At 42.0% G+C, this 15,635-nt stretch overlaps 1 protein-coding gene across 5 annotated transcripts in view; it reads right to left on the minus strand.

Moving 5' to 3' along the window:
• Positions 1-15,635, minus strand: part of apba1a (amyloid beta (A4) precursor protein-binding, family A, member 1a) — a 96,862-nt gene that overhangs the window by 35,068 nt on the left and 46,159 nt on the right. Inside the window, exon 1 of one of the 5 annotated variants that reach the window (XM_021606635.2) lies at positions 235-356. The exons of the other annotated variants lie outside the window; for them this stretch is intronic. The gene's annotated coding sequence lies outside the window, so the exon portion shown is untranslated. Of the gene's footprint in view, positions 1-234; positions 357-15,635 lie in introns of those variants that run through there. 5 annotated transcript variants of the gene reach the window in all.

The following is a 15,635-nucleotide window of genomic DNA, read 5'->3' on the forward strand; positions in this document are numbered from 1 at the left end:
TGGCGGGCACACACACAAGTGTTGCGGGCACACACACAAGTGTGGCGGGCACACACACAAGTGTGGCGGGCACACACACAAGTGTGGCGGGCACACACACAAGGCATACGAGCACAGGCATGCAGGCTGACATTCACACGTACACAAGTGTATGCACGCACGCATGTTCAAACACACTCACATAGACATACAAACACAGACACGCCCTCTCCCTCGGGACCTGGCAGTCCTTACCCGCAACAGCAAGAGGGAGGAAAAAATATAGATGGAGGCAGACCACAAAAAAAGAGAGAAACATAACAGCTGTATATCCAAATGAAGGTAGCTACATCAGGAGAGGCTGCGGTGGAATGAAACCACAACACTGTGACAGTCCAGAGGGCGAGGGAGGGATAGAGAGAGAGAGAGAGAGAAAGAGAGAGAGAGAGAGAGAGAGAGAGAGAGAGAGAGAGAGAGAGAGAGAGAGAGAGAGAGAGAAACTGCTGAAGTAGTAAGACTTACTGCTATCAATTGACATACTACAGAATGTTAAAGATCTTCTGTAAATCTAGGAGGTTGCTTTTAGATGAATACACACACAGGGAGGCACATGCACACATATATTTGTTGTGATTGATTGAACACACACATCGGTCCCTGACGCAGACTTGTATCCATATACAGTGTGAACAACTAGCAAAGGAGCACCTACAGATAGCTGTCAAAATAAAGAAAACACCAACATCAAGTGTCTTAATATGGCGTTGGGCCACCACAAGCCAGAACAGCTTTAATGCACCTAGGCATAGATTATACAAGTGTCTGGAACCCTATTGGAGGGATGCGACACCACACTTCCACGAGTAATTTGGTGTTTTGTTGATGGCTATGGTGGAAAACCCTGTCTCAGGCGTCGCTCCAGAATCTCCCATAAGTGTTCAATTGGGTTGAGATCAGGTGAATGAGACTGCCATGGCAAATGGATTACATCGTTTTCATGCTCATCCAACCATTCAATGACCACTAGTGCCCTGTGGATGGGGGCATTGTCATTATATGGGGGCAGAGCCATGGTAGCCAAAATAATGGCCAAAATAATGTCCTGCCCAGCATTTTCATACATCACCCTAAGCATGATGGGATGTTAATTGCTTAATTAACTCAGGAACCACACCTGTGTGGAAGCACCTGCCTTCAATATACCTTGTATCCCTCATTTACTTAAGTGTTTCCTTTATTTTGGCAGTTACCTGTATGTAACCGCCGTTACTCAAGCGAAGATAGATGAATCCATATACTGTGCCTACACTCTGATGTCAAATGTAAATGCCAGAAGCAAAGTCAGGGCAACACAGCAGGACTCTGGTATGGTAGAGGGCTCTGGTATACTGCTGTGAAGGAGGATGCTGATCATACTGCATGAATGTTTCATGATCATCACTGGGTCTGAAGTATCTCTATACTGTACTATAATGGAACCCCTTCAGTTCTCATCACCCCTTTCTTCTCTATACTGTTCTTCCTATACTGTACTGTATGGAACCCATCCTCCTCACACCCTCATCCCTTCTTCTCTCCTCACCCCCTCTTCTCACAACTCTCCTCTCTCACCACCTTCCTCACCCACTTTCACCTCACTCCTTCTCCCCTCTCTCCTCACACCCTCCAAAAAAGTGTCAGAACATCAATTTACAGATCTTATCAGAACATACAGTAGTGAAATATGACAGTTAAAATGCCTGAAAATGCTACATTATGAACCTTGACCCCTCTCTCTTCTCCTGCCTTTGATCGTGATGTGGTTGGGCAGTTCGGAAGTGAGGTGTGACCCAGCTGGAATGACAGGGAGTGGTGATCTGTGGCTAGGATTCCCACTGTCACTGTGACCTCCAACCTGTCTGTCTGTCTACACATCTCTCACTCTCTGCGGGAGAATCACTGGAAACTGGTCTCTGTCAAGGACATACACACCAACACACACAACCACCCTTGTCATGAACAGAAACACACACACACACACACACACACACACACACACACACACACACACACACACACACACACACACACACCAACGCTTACCGTGAACAAAAACACTTGCTCACACGCACACATTCCTGCCGCCAAGTACTGAAATCCCCTGCAGCTCTGGACTGAGGCAGTGTGGAGATAATGTCTTTGGAAAGATCATACCACACTACAGTACCTCTTCTCTCTCACACCATTTTTCGCTATGCTTCTCTTTCTTTTTCTCTGTGTCTGTCTGTCTCTCTTTCCTTCCTTCCTTCTCTCTCTCTCATATTGCAGGAGAAAAACACACTATTCAGCTCTAGCCCCTACAGTGTATTGCTGAAGGTGGGGCTGAACCGCTTCAATACATTGGAATTGCTTCATTGGAAAGTCTGATTCTAAAGTTTGAACAGTATTACATGGTTTTAGAGTTAGCTATTAAAAGGTCCAAACAGCCATTTTTATCACAATATTCAATTATTTCTGGGAAACAATGAATTACCTTACTGTGATTGTTTTCAATTAAAATTGTCAAAAATAAAGTAAAATATCTTCTTAGTGAAGAGTCATTTCTCAAGCAAGAATTTTTGCTAGGACTGTCTGGAGTGGTCTGAGTGAGGGCCCTAATTGGATGAGCCTAATGGGAGGGATATGTAACCTGAAAACTAGCTGGTATTGGTCTATTTACTTACATCACCGGGCAGGCCAAAACTCCATCCAACCAAAACAGGCTCAAATTTCAGGCCGTATTAACAGTATTATTCAAACCTCATAGTGTGGAAATATATATAAAACACAGGAAAATCACGTTTTGACTGCACTGGGCTGTAAACACATGTATGTACAAAAGGCACTGTAATGATACTGCAATGAATCCAATAATCCAAACGAAGCAGTTGAAAATACTCAAATACACAGTATTTACACAAATACCTAAAATGCACAAGTACAGCCACATTTAGAGTTATCACACGTATTTTAAACTGGCATCATTGAATAAATCCTTGGTAACATGGAGCACTTGAAATTACTCCATTTCATCTCTGAATGCAACAATGCCTCAATATTGTCATGACGGTTTAAAGCTCAGACAAGTTCTCCTCCTCTCTCCTGATCATTCCTCCTCTCTCCTGATCATTCCTCCTCTCTTTTATCATTCTCATTAAGGTTTTATCTATCAGCCGATCAATTACCCCTCATCCTAACGACTTGTCTAACTAATTGTGGGATAAATTCATGTTGACAGCGTTCCGTCAACAAAGATTTACCAATAATTCCAGTTGAGTCACGCAGCATTAATTCCTGTGATAAAAGAGCCATTTGGAGTTAATCACTGACACACGTAGGGAAGTACTGAACACACACACACATACACACAAACACATGCGCATGCACCAGACCTGGGTTCAAATACAATTTCGGGTATTTAAATGACTTTCAAAGTCATTTGAAAGTAAGTATTTGGATATGTTTTATTTGAAAACAAGTAGTTGAATATTGGAATATATTTGGAAATAGAGTCGTGGCCAAAAGCTTTGAGAATGACACAAATATTAATTTTCACAAAGTCTGCTGCCTCAGTTTGTATGATGGCAATTTGCACATACTCCAGAATGTTATGAAGAGTGATCAGATGAATTGCAATTAATTGCAAAGTCCCTCTTTGCCATGCAAATGAACTGAATCCCCCAAAAACATTTCCATTGTATTTCAGACCTGCCACAAATGGACCAGCTGACATCATGTCAGTGATTCTCTCGTTAACTTTTTGAAGGTACTCCAACCTTCTTCTGCCTAAAAGCATACCCTAATCTAACTGCCTGTAGCTCAGGCCCAGAAGCAAGGATATGCATATTCTTGGTATAATTTGAAAGGAAACACTCTGCATTTTGTGGAAATGTGAATTGAATGTAGGAGAATATAACACAATAGATCTGGTAGAAGAAAATACAAGGAAATAAACATACGTTTTCTGTTTTTTATTGTTGCTGCATCATCTTTCAAATGACCAAGAACAGCCAAACATACAGATAGGATGCAGGGGATGAAGAACATAAGATGGCAACAATAGCTGAGCAAAGTTTTAGACAGAAAACTTCAAAAATGAGCGAGCTACGTGACATTGAGCATGAAGTCACCCAGATGTCCCACACAAATGTACCCAAGTGGCCGAATTGGTACAGTGATACATTTTGAAGGAAATAACTATATACAAAATACATATATGCTATTCTAACACCCCCCCCCCCCCCAAAAAAAAATATATAAAAAATATATTTTTTAAATAAAATAATAATAATAATAATTAAACATAAACAATTAACAAGGGTAACTATTTACACATTTTCTATTTACAATATTGGGAAGACCCTCAGTCCTCTACACCATGTTGTGCTGCTGGTGCCATGGCCCATAGCAGTCTCTTTCTGCTGTAAAGCAAAGACTTACTGAACAGGTGGTGCAGGTGATGGGGCATTTCCTGTGACAAAGGGCACAACGACGTCTCCCTACTGTGCCCTTTTTGCCCTGAGGCACATTCATGCCTGCAGAGATAAATCTGGGCAGGTGAACACCACTGGTTGGAGCAGAAGGGACAGAGATAGAGGGGCAGAAGGTGCTGAAGCAACTCGGTCTCGCTTTCTCTATCAATTTCCTCTATAATTTGTGTTAAATCTGTATACGTAGACTTTGTTTTAGCTTTTCCTGATTTATTCACCATAGTTTAAATATATAAACTTGCTGAAAATGCTATTGACTATGTACGGCTATGCGTAACACTCGTGGCTCCGTCAAGTAGGATTTGCAATGGTGAATGAACCTCTTTTACGCCAGAGTTTATGACAAAGGCTGGTCTTCGAGCGTATAACCATTACATGTTGCCGTTTACCTCAGCTCATTGGCTATCTTCCAAGCTAGATTTCAAGATGATCAGTGGTCATTGGGCCAAAATACAGTCAATCAACGATAGACCGGTCCTACCACTGGTGCGCAATGAGGTCATTAATTGGTGTCTTCAAATCGGTTTGTTTCGATCAATACGTCCCAGGAAAAGAACCATCAAGTATGGTTGTGTTAGTAACAACCAGAGGACTGCAATGAAACCAACCATGACTGGATAAACGTTTAGTGTGTGTAATTACCACGAACGCTTCGTCCAAATTTAAATGAGACGGAAATCACGACGCAAGCGGTTTACAAATGTTTCGTGTTAGGCTTTAAAAATGAATGTTATCAAACAAAACGAACATTCACTGTGTAGTTAGGACACTTGGCATTGCCACCAGAGGAAGATCTTCAAAGGTAAGCCATTTATTTTATTGTTATTTCTGACTTTCGTGACGCTAATGCTTGGTTGGAAAATGCTAGTAATACTTGTGTGTGCGGGGAGTTGTCCTCAGAAAATCGCATGGTTTGCTTTCGCAGTAAAGCCTTTTTGAAATCTGATACAGCGGCTGGATTAACAAGACGTTCATCTTTTAAATGATGTAAGATACATGTATTTACAAGAATGTTTACTATAACAAATGGTGTATTTAGAATGTTAGCGCTCTGCAGTTTCACCGGATGTTGGCCTGGTGGGACGTTAGCATCTCACCTACCCTAGAGAGGTTAACACAGGTGTGAGTGTTGACGAGGACAAGGCTGGAGATCACTCTATCATGCTGATTGAGTTTGAATAACAGACTGGAAGCTTCAAAAGGAGGGTGGTGCTTGGAATCATTGTTCTTCTTCTGTCAACCATGGTTATCTGCAAGGAAACATGTGTCGGCATCATTGCTTTGCACAAAAAGGGCTTCACAGGCAACGATATTGCTGCCAGTAAGATTGCACCTAAATCAACAATTTATCGGATCATCAAGAACTTCAAGGAGAGTGGTTCAAATGTTGTGAAGGCGGCTTCAGGGCGCCCAAGAAAGTCCAGCAAGCGCCAGGACCGTCTCCTAAAGTTGATTCAGCTGCGGGATCGGGACACCACCAGTACAGAGCTTGCTCAGGAATGGCAGCAGGCAGGTGTGAGTGCATCTGCACGCACAGTGAGGCGAAGACTTTTGGAGAATGGCCTAGTGTCAAGAAGGGCAGCAGGGACAGACTGATATTCTGTAAAAGGTACAGGGATTGGACTGCTGAGGACTGGGGTAAAGTCATTTTCTCTGATAAATGCCCTTTCCGATTGTTTAGGGCATCCGGAAAAAAAGCTTGTCCCGAGAAGACAAGGTGAGTGCTACCATCAGTCCTGTGTCATGCCAACAGTAAAGCATCCTGAGACCATTCATGTGTGGGGTTGCTTCTCAGCCAAGGGAGTGGGCTCACTCACAATTTTGCCTAAGAACAAAGCCTATGAATAAAGAATGGTACCAACACATCCTCCGAGAGCAACTTCTCCCAACCATCCAGGAACAGTTAGGTGACGAACCATGCCTTTTCCAGCATGATGGAGCACCTTTCCATAACGCAAAAGTGATAACTAAGTGGCTCGGGGAACAAAACATCAATATTTTGGGTCCATGGCCAGGAAACTCCCCAGACCTTAATCCCAATTGAGAACTTGTGGTCAATCCTCAAGAGGCGGGTGGACAAACAAAAACCCACAAATTCTGACTAACTCACATTGATTATATAAGAATGGGCTGTCATCAGTCATGTGCATGAACTTCATGTAATTGTCAATAAAAGCCTTTGACACTTATGAAATGCTTGTAATTATACTTCAGTATTCCATAGTAACATCTGTCAAAAATATCTAAAGACTCTGAAGTAGCAGACTTTATGAAAATGAATATTTGTGTCATTATCAAAACTTTTGGACACGACTGTACACTTAGAAAGTACTGGCATAAAAAAAATACTTGAATACAGGAATTGGCATGTATTTGAATATACTTAAATAAACAGTATTTACACAAGTACTTAAATACTGCCATGCATGTATAGGAAATGATTTTAAAATACTTTCAAATACTTCAGATAGAAGTAGCTGATCCAGGCCACATTATTTGAAAATACTAAAATACATAGAAAATAAGTATTTACTGTAAATAAAAAATACACACACTATTACAGAGCCATGTCTCTCTCTCTCTTTCGTTCCCTATCTCATTCTTTTTGTGTCTGTTTTACTCCTTCCCTCTCAGTCTCTACCTCACACACGCTGATTCATTGTCAATAATTAATCATTCTGCCTAGTAGTAGGGCTGTCAAACATATGGCCTGTGGGCCGGATCTGGCCGGCCAGGTGGTCCAATCCGGCCCGCGGGTGATTCTTTGTGTTGCTAAAACCAAATCGAAACGGTGTAGAGATGGATGGACCTACATTCATACAGTTTCTTGACCGTGTCCAGCTCACTAATAATCAGCAAAATAAAAGCTAGCAAGCTAGCAAGGGAGCATCGGAAATTCCAAAAACAATAGAGGACAATTTCTTTCTAATTTTGACAGCGAGGAAATATAACACATTTTTAGTCCGGCCCCCCAAACCTTGTTAAAGGCCGAATGCGGCCCACGGGGCAAAATGTATTTGAAATCCTAAAGAGACCAGCTATGTGGCAGAGAGAGAGAGAGAGAATGGGAAATATGAAGTGATTGAGAAAGGGAGGGAGGGAGATGGAGAGAGATAAAGACAGATGGGGAGAGAGATATGAGGGATAGAGTGAGACACAGTGAGGAAAAGAGGGAGATAGAGAAAGATAAAGTGAGCGAGAGAGAGAGAGAAAGGGAGGGGGAGGAAGGTAAGAGAGAGCTTGCGGACCGATTGCTTAAAGACAATATTGAGGGATGGGGATAGAAGAGAGGAGGTTATTCAAGTAAATCATTAAAGCTAAAGCAGAACATTACTGCTAGGCTCAGTAGGCTGTAATAAGACTGTAGAGCAGCTGAATTAGCCTTCAGAATTAGCCTTAGGCAGTTCTCATGGACACACACAGAGTCAAACACCTAGTGTAGGTCAGGTTGCTGACGTGTGTGTGTGAGGGTGCTTGCTTGTATGTGTGCAATATGTGTGTGTTGCCCTTGAGTTTTGGTAGAAGACAGAAGAGAGGATAGCAGAGTCACAATATACAACTCCTTGAAAACCATAGAGTATACTGGTGGTATGTTTTCTCCTCTTTACCACGTGGATGCTTTGGTCTATCGATCACACTAATTATTTGTGTGCATGTGCCTCACTGCGTGCGTGCGTGCGTGTGTATGTGCATGTGTGAATGTGTGTGTGTAAATGTGTGTGCGTGCGTGCACGTGCAGGGTGAGAGAGATAAATCATGATAACTACAGGGGGATGACAGGATGACTGCAGGACATAGAGAGGCAGGAGGACTGAGTTATAGTGCCTTCCATCCCCCTCTCTCTCTACCAATCTACTGCTCTCTCCTTCCATCCCTTTTGCTTTCCGCCGATCTCCCTCTCTCCTCTCCCTCCCTTGGAGAGTTATATATGTGAGGTGGGAACTGTCAGGATGAGGCAATAATGCACACACACATTGGCTTTCCTCCAGTGGTCAAACAGCCCCGTAAATAAAGTCACAGAGCCAAGCTGAGCTGAGCCAGACTGAACCAGGACAACTATACAGAACTAACAAGAGTCTGTTGCTACACTGCAGAGAGAGGGGGATGGAAGAAGAGAGAGAGGGATGGAGGAAGAGAGAGAGAGGTGGGAGGAAGAGAAGGAGAGAAGGATGGATGGATGGACAGAGAGAAACAGAAGTATGAGAGGAGCTAGAAAGAGAGAGTGGGGGGAGATGCCCAAACCCAAAGCAATGGCCGAATACCCATACTTGTGTACTACAAACTTAAACTGCATACTATGTACTTATTGTCGCATTCTATTTAGCATGTACCGTTTAGCAAAAAGTATGCAGTATGCCATGGCCGCATCGCAGTAGTGGCTCCTGATTGGCTGAGTAGGTTGGGGCGGGACCGAATGCAGGTGAATTTCCAAATTCAGCAGACATGCATCGCATTAACCAGCCTGATAATAGCTCATTTCCAATTCAATTAATTTCTCTAATCTCTGAATAAAATAGAAATGAGGTTATAGGCAGAATATCACATTCAACATATAATGTAGCCCCTATAGCCCATCTATCCTATTTAAAGAAAAAGGTGAAACAAAAAAAACTGTGCTATTTTGTTAGTTACAAAGGGAAACCCAGATGCGAGCTGCCCAGTGACACGAGTCTACCAGACGAGCTAAATACTCGCTTCGAGGCAAGCAACACTGAAGCAACTGAAGCAACACTGAAGCAACACTGAAGCATGCATGATAGCACCTGCTGTTCTGGACGACTGTGTGATAGCGCTCTCGATAGCCGATGTGAGCAAGAGCTTGAAACAGGTCAACATTCACAAAGCCGCGAGGCCAGACGGACCAAGTCTGGTGTCTTGGTCAAGTGTCTTCACTGACATTTTCAACCTCTCCCTGGCCGAGTCTGTAATACCTACATGTTTCAAGCAGACCACCATAGTCCCTGTGCCCAAGAAATCGAAGGTGACCTGCCTAAAGGATTACCGCCCCGTAGCACTCGTGTCGGTAGCCATGAAGTGCTTTGAAAAGCTGGTCATGGCTCACATCAACAGCTTCCTCTCAGATACCCTAGACTCCAATTCGCAAACCACCTCAACAGATCCACAGATGACACATTCTCAATCGTACTCCACACTGCCCTTTCCCACCTAGACAAAAGGAACACCTATGTGAGAATGCTGTACATTGACTACAGCTCAGCGTTCAACACCATAGTGCCCACGAAGCTCATCACTAAGCTAAGTACCCTGGGACTAAACACCTCCCTCTGCAACTGGATCCTGGTCTTCCTGACGGGCCACCTCCAGGTGGTAAGGGTAGGCAACAACACGTCTGCCACGCTGATCCTCAACACTGGGGCCCCTCAGAGGTGTGTACTTAGTCCCATCCTGTACTCCAGGTTCACCCATGACTGTGTGGCCAAACACAACTCCAACACCATCATTAAGTTTTCTGATGACACAACAGTGGTAGGCCTGATCACAGACAACGATGAGACAGGCTATAGGGAGGAGGTCAGAGACCTAGCGATGTGGTGCAAGGACAACAACCTCTCCCTCAATGTGAGCAAGACAAAGGAGCTGATCGTGGACTACAGGACTACAGGAAAAGGCGGGTCGAACAGGCACAACAGGTACAAACTCATACTACTCAACGATGCACCAAAAAAAAGAGCCTATTAGTTTCCTCAAAAGCAAACAAAGAAAAGCTCCATAATCATACAAATAAAATACACATCATCAGTTCAACATTGTTGAATAATACCGTTCATCTTTAAAAAGACTTTGTCTAAAATCTAACATCGACGGGGCTGTAGTGGAGCACGTCAAGCGGTACCGGAGTGCCAAGTCTAGGACCAAAATGCTCCTTAACAGCTTCTAACCCCAAGCCATAAGACTGCTGAACATACAGGATGAACTATAGGTCTGGCAAGGCCAATCAGTCAATAGACCCCATGGTTTCAATATGTGGTCTGGTCTGGTCAGTTTTCTGGCCTATTAACCAAACCTGGTCATTTATAGACACTTACTGTAGGGCTACAGGCATATGGGCAGGACCAGGCATTTATGTGGTCCTAGAGGCAGACCTATATACAGTACATGTCACACACACAACCCTAGAGGCGCTCTGCTCAGGCTATATTCATGTCATCAGTTGGGCCAATCAGAGCTGACACATGACAGTGACACAGAACTCTGAACCGCCTGGACATGCCACAACACACACTTCCCATTAACATCAGAGACATTATCTTACAGCCTCCTGCACACACACACACACTTGCACTCTTGTATGCACGCACACACACCCACACATATAACAAACCATCTCAGAGAAACACAGTCGCAGAGAAAGGCAAGGACACACACATAGAACAGTGTGGTTGATGAACAAGCCTCTCCTTCCTTACGAATCTTTCAGCTCTCAGTAAACAGCCTGTCCAGATGCGCCCACTTTGACAGGGCGACAACTTGATTGAATCCTTCCTCTAATCAGATAAGTGCTCAATAATTTGTGTGTGTGTGTAGAGGGTCGTGGGGAATGAGGGGAGGACAGACAGACAAAATCCCAGGGTATTATGTAAGGATAACACACACACACATCTCACACCACCTCTCCCCCTATATCTCTCTCCGTCCCTTAATGGTGGTTGTATTTGTGGTTGAGGCAATGGCTTGGATCATGGTCAACACACACACACACAAACACACAGTTATGGATGGTAATTCGGCCTAATGGACAATCTTGTGTGGTTGACCTATGTGCTGTCTAATGTCCCCTGGTTCCTACCTGCCTATGCTGATGAGGCTGCATCCACCACTTATCGACCGCTCGTATGGATCTGGAACACACGGTACACACACATGCAGCAATATCAATCACTCACACACACGCTCATTCAATCACACAACATCAATCACTCACACACACACACACACACCAAAATCAATCACTCAGCCATGATGCACTCATAGATATGTAGTTCTTCCCTACACACATAGACATACAAACACACAGATGCACACGCAAACTGTACTGTATATCAATCAAGTAAATTTTCCACCCACACACATACACAATTACATGCACACAAGAACATACAGAGTCTGCATCAATTACTGAACACACACACACACACACACACACACACACACACACACACACACCTATTACTGAACTAATTACATTCCCTAGGAACACTACGACAATTAAACATTAGGTCAAGGACATTCTGCCAAAACACAACGATCGCTGCATTGACCGTGTTTAATACCATTAGCATACTGGTTATGCCATCTTTATAGCCACTAGTCAATACACAGAAAAGATAAACATTGATTTCGGGTCTGGAGGTCATATTATCTGTGATTGTAGACTCTATATCAATTACATAGGCCTAGCACTATTCTGTGAGGCAGAGAGAAAGCATACAAGCCTAGAATAAATTAGCATATTTTAAATGTAGTGACATGATTCCAGGTACAGGCAACAAAGCTAGGGATAAGTGTTATTTTAACTCAAAAATATATTAAAAGCCAAAAAAGCCTGTTAATTCCATGGTTGTCTTTGTTGGTTAAATCCTCTTGCTAACGGATTAGCCAGGAAAGCTCAAATTAAAAAATCTGAATCTCAGTCAGAGAAGAATGACGAATGCGCAAAAGTCGAACAGAAGCAGGAGAAAATTGGTTTCCTCCTTTTCTGAAGCCACGCAGCACGACGGAGGGTTTATTTTACTCTGCGAGTTAGAGATGATTATTCCCTCTGCTCTCTACTAATTATTTCAACTTTGGTGAGAACCGCAAGTGAAGGCTGCGTTAATCTGCCTTACATCTTTTTCATTCAGCTTTTCTCACGCAGTATAAGATGGTGCTAGCCTCCAGAGACACAGTATAAGGATCTATACTCTGTACTTGTCACAGTGCTGGGTTGGTTCTGTCTGAGGGAGTTACAGAGGTGCCCATGGGCAAACACACATCCATATTTGACTATTCTCAAATAAACTACAGTTTTGTTTAATTATTATAATATATATTTTTTTTTGTGCAATTATCACAAAATTGAAACACTCAAAACAGCTAGTCAAAAAGGCCGTTTCAAAACTCTAAGCACATTTTCAATTGACAAAGTACAACACACAACTTTATTTTTTCACTTAATAACTTAGTCAGGCTTTCATCTCGAAATACATCTTTTACTTTGCAATACATGCTTATATAAAGTAATTGCCTTTCACGATGCGATGCTCACATTACTTTTGATATTATTCTCTTCTCTTTAGTTAAAATAAATTTTTACTATCTCTTAATCCAACTGCTCTTAATTGATGATCACATAAAAGTTGGGTAAAGCTACTCTAGCTATACATTTAACATGTAAACTGGTTTGTCTATTACAAGTTTTGAGAAGTACATAATGAAAGTGTATGTCTGTAAAGTAGAAACATAAAAGTAGGAAATATACTCAAATGTACTATTATCATGACTATTCTGATTTTACTTCACAGTAAGCATTAAAAAAGATCAGAGATGTACTGTATGTAGCAAATCAAATCAAAGTTTATTGGTCGCGTACACAGCTGAGCAGATGTTACAGCAGGTGCAGCGAAATGCTTGGGTTTCTAGCTCCTATAGTGCAGCAATACAATCTCAATACAATACAATTCCCCAGTGTGAATCGAACCAAAAACTCTTGTGTTGCTGTTATGGTGTTATGAACTGAGCCACAAGTACAATACAACACTGTAAAATGCAATACATAATTACAATACAGATGGAAGATGTATGATTGCCATCCCCATGAGCGTACCCCCCTCCTTCAGGCCATGGATGAGGCATGCAACAACATCAATCCAGATCTACTGAAAGTCAGGCTTGAATTCACCATGCCAACGGGTTTTTCTCCAGGTGCATGAACAATGATGATATCTACAGCGATTTTGATGAGAACCTATATCCACATTTTCAAGACAGGCTTTGATGCAAACTAGTCCCTGCTAAACATTATGTTTCTTTCATTTCTTTCATTTGACTACATTGTGAAAGTTGTTCAGTACATTTTAATGGGTTGGGCAAGTGTATTGCCTATGTGAAAACTAATGTACTGTAGCATATTACATTCAAAGGGCAATTTTGAAACATTTCTCATATTTTTTGCTTTTGGATGAACTGGTGGTTAACACATCTGAATGTTGTGTTTTGGATCAATGGTTTTGTGGTGAAATATGTCTACAAACAAAATTAATGCACAATGAAAGGTTTTGAATGTAAGACTGGCTGCGTTACAAGTGTTACCAGTTTGGAGTTTTGTACGAAGAGTTTAGAAAATTCCCCCACATACTTGTGAAAATAGTACCAAAGCAATCAAAAAAAAAGAAAACTCAACCTTTCTCAAGGCTATGTGTGTGTGTGTGTGTGTTTAAATTGAACAAGCATTTAAGATAAGCCTATGTATTTGGCTGTAACTAAACATCACAGTCAATATACCCTGAAGGAAATTCAAAGAGCTCAATGGGATCATATGGTTATTTCAATATCAGTTAGAAATGGGATTTTGGCATTGTTACAAAATCAGCTGGGCTATAAAAAGTAACAGGCATTTATTTTGAAGAAAGAGAGGCCTTCAAGACATCCAAGATCCAACCCCCACAAACACACTCAGACAGGAAAGTTGCAGACACACACACACACACACACACACACACACACACACACACACACACACACACACACACACACACCATCAACTCTTATAAAAGTTCAAATGTGCACCATTTCATTAGTTAAAGATGAAAAGATGTGTACAGCTGCAGGGGTCTCAAATCCAAGCTGTGTATACCGATTAAATAAACTACAACTCTAAACGAGTCTACTGCACACATCTCTGATATGAAATTCAGTGAATAAAACATGAAAAATGACATTATTTTGATACATTTTTCATGGTTATTTATTTTCTATAACGCCAGGCTCCAGTGACTCAGACCCTCCGCCTTCTCCTCCCAGGGTGATTCCCAGCATGCATTGCAAAAACAAATTGACTGCCGTGGCCTGCGGAGGCAAGAGAGATTGAGAATCAATATTTCAAAACATCCATTCTTTATTTCTTCCCACAGAACAGACATACAGAGTCTCCTCCTCTTGAGATGGACTGGTGCATAATGGCCCTCTTTCCTATCTGCACATCAAATCAGAGATCAGGGGTTGTATATATCAAGCATCTCAGAGTTGGAGTGCTAGGGTTCATGTAATGTTATTTATTGTGTGGTCTAAAAAGGCCAAACTGATCCTGGGCTCAAGTTTAACAAACCTAACGCAATGGTAAATCTAAGCAATGGGGGTTTGTCAGAAATATTTCAGCTATTTTCACAGCCGGAAATATGAGCGCAATAGCTAGCAATGATACAAAAGGGCTGGTTGTTCATAAATAAGTTGTAGGTGTAACGAGGGCTTGGCCACTCATTGGAGAAGCACGTCTTTGGTAACCGGATGAGAGGCGGTCTTTGGAGATGGGGATGGATACTTGAACAAGCTAAATGAAGTATGCTGGTCGGCATATGTGAGTATGTTTTAGGATGTGCAGTATATTTTCAAATTAAGGCACTCTGACGAATAGACAATTTAAAGAGCAACAGCCCCTAAAAAACTACTTCTCATTTAGAAAACAGACTATGTGGCATTGATATCAGTCAGAAACATGAATTATACTGTCAGAATTGACTACAAAGTGTAAAGAGGATAATTTTGGTCATGAAGTCAGTCTCGTGAAACTTTTGGTCCTGACTGCATTACAATGTAAATGAAGGTTGGGTTTGTTTCAATCCTGCCCACAGCTGGCAGGACACAAGTAATCATGGAGTGCAGCTGCAAGCGAACCGATTGTAATGTCTGTGGTAAATTTTATTTGACTTTGGATATCCCTGGGGCTAGTTAGGAAACATCTGTAAATTGGTCAATATATAAAAATTCCAATAGCTACAAATTTCAATGACTTAAAAACCTCAAATCACCTATAAATTGTAGAAATGAATATGTTCTCATTTACATTGTGCAATTTATTGACAGCCCCCAATTAGCCCCGGAGATAAGTTATCCAAAGTCAAACCAATTTTGTCACGGTCAGACATCAGCCGG

This window comes from Oncorhynchus mykiss, chromosome 6 (assembly GCF_013265735.2).
Source record: "Oncorhynchus mykiss isolate Arlee chromosome 6, USDA_OmykA_1.1, whole genome shotgun sequence".
Taxonomy (NCBI): Eukaryota; Metazoa; Chordata; class Actinopteri; order Salmoniformes; family Salmonidae; genus Oncorhynchus; species Oncorhynchus mykiss.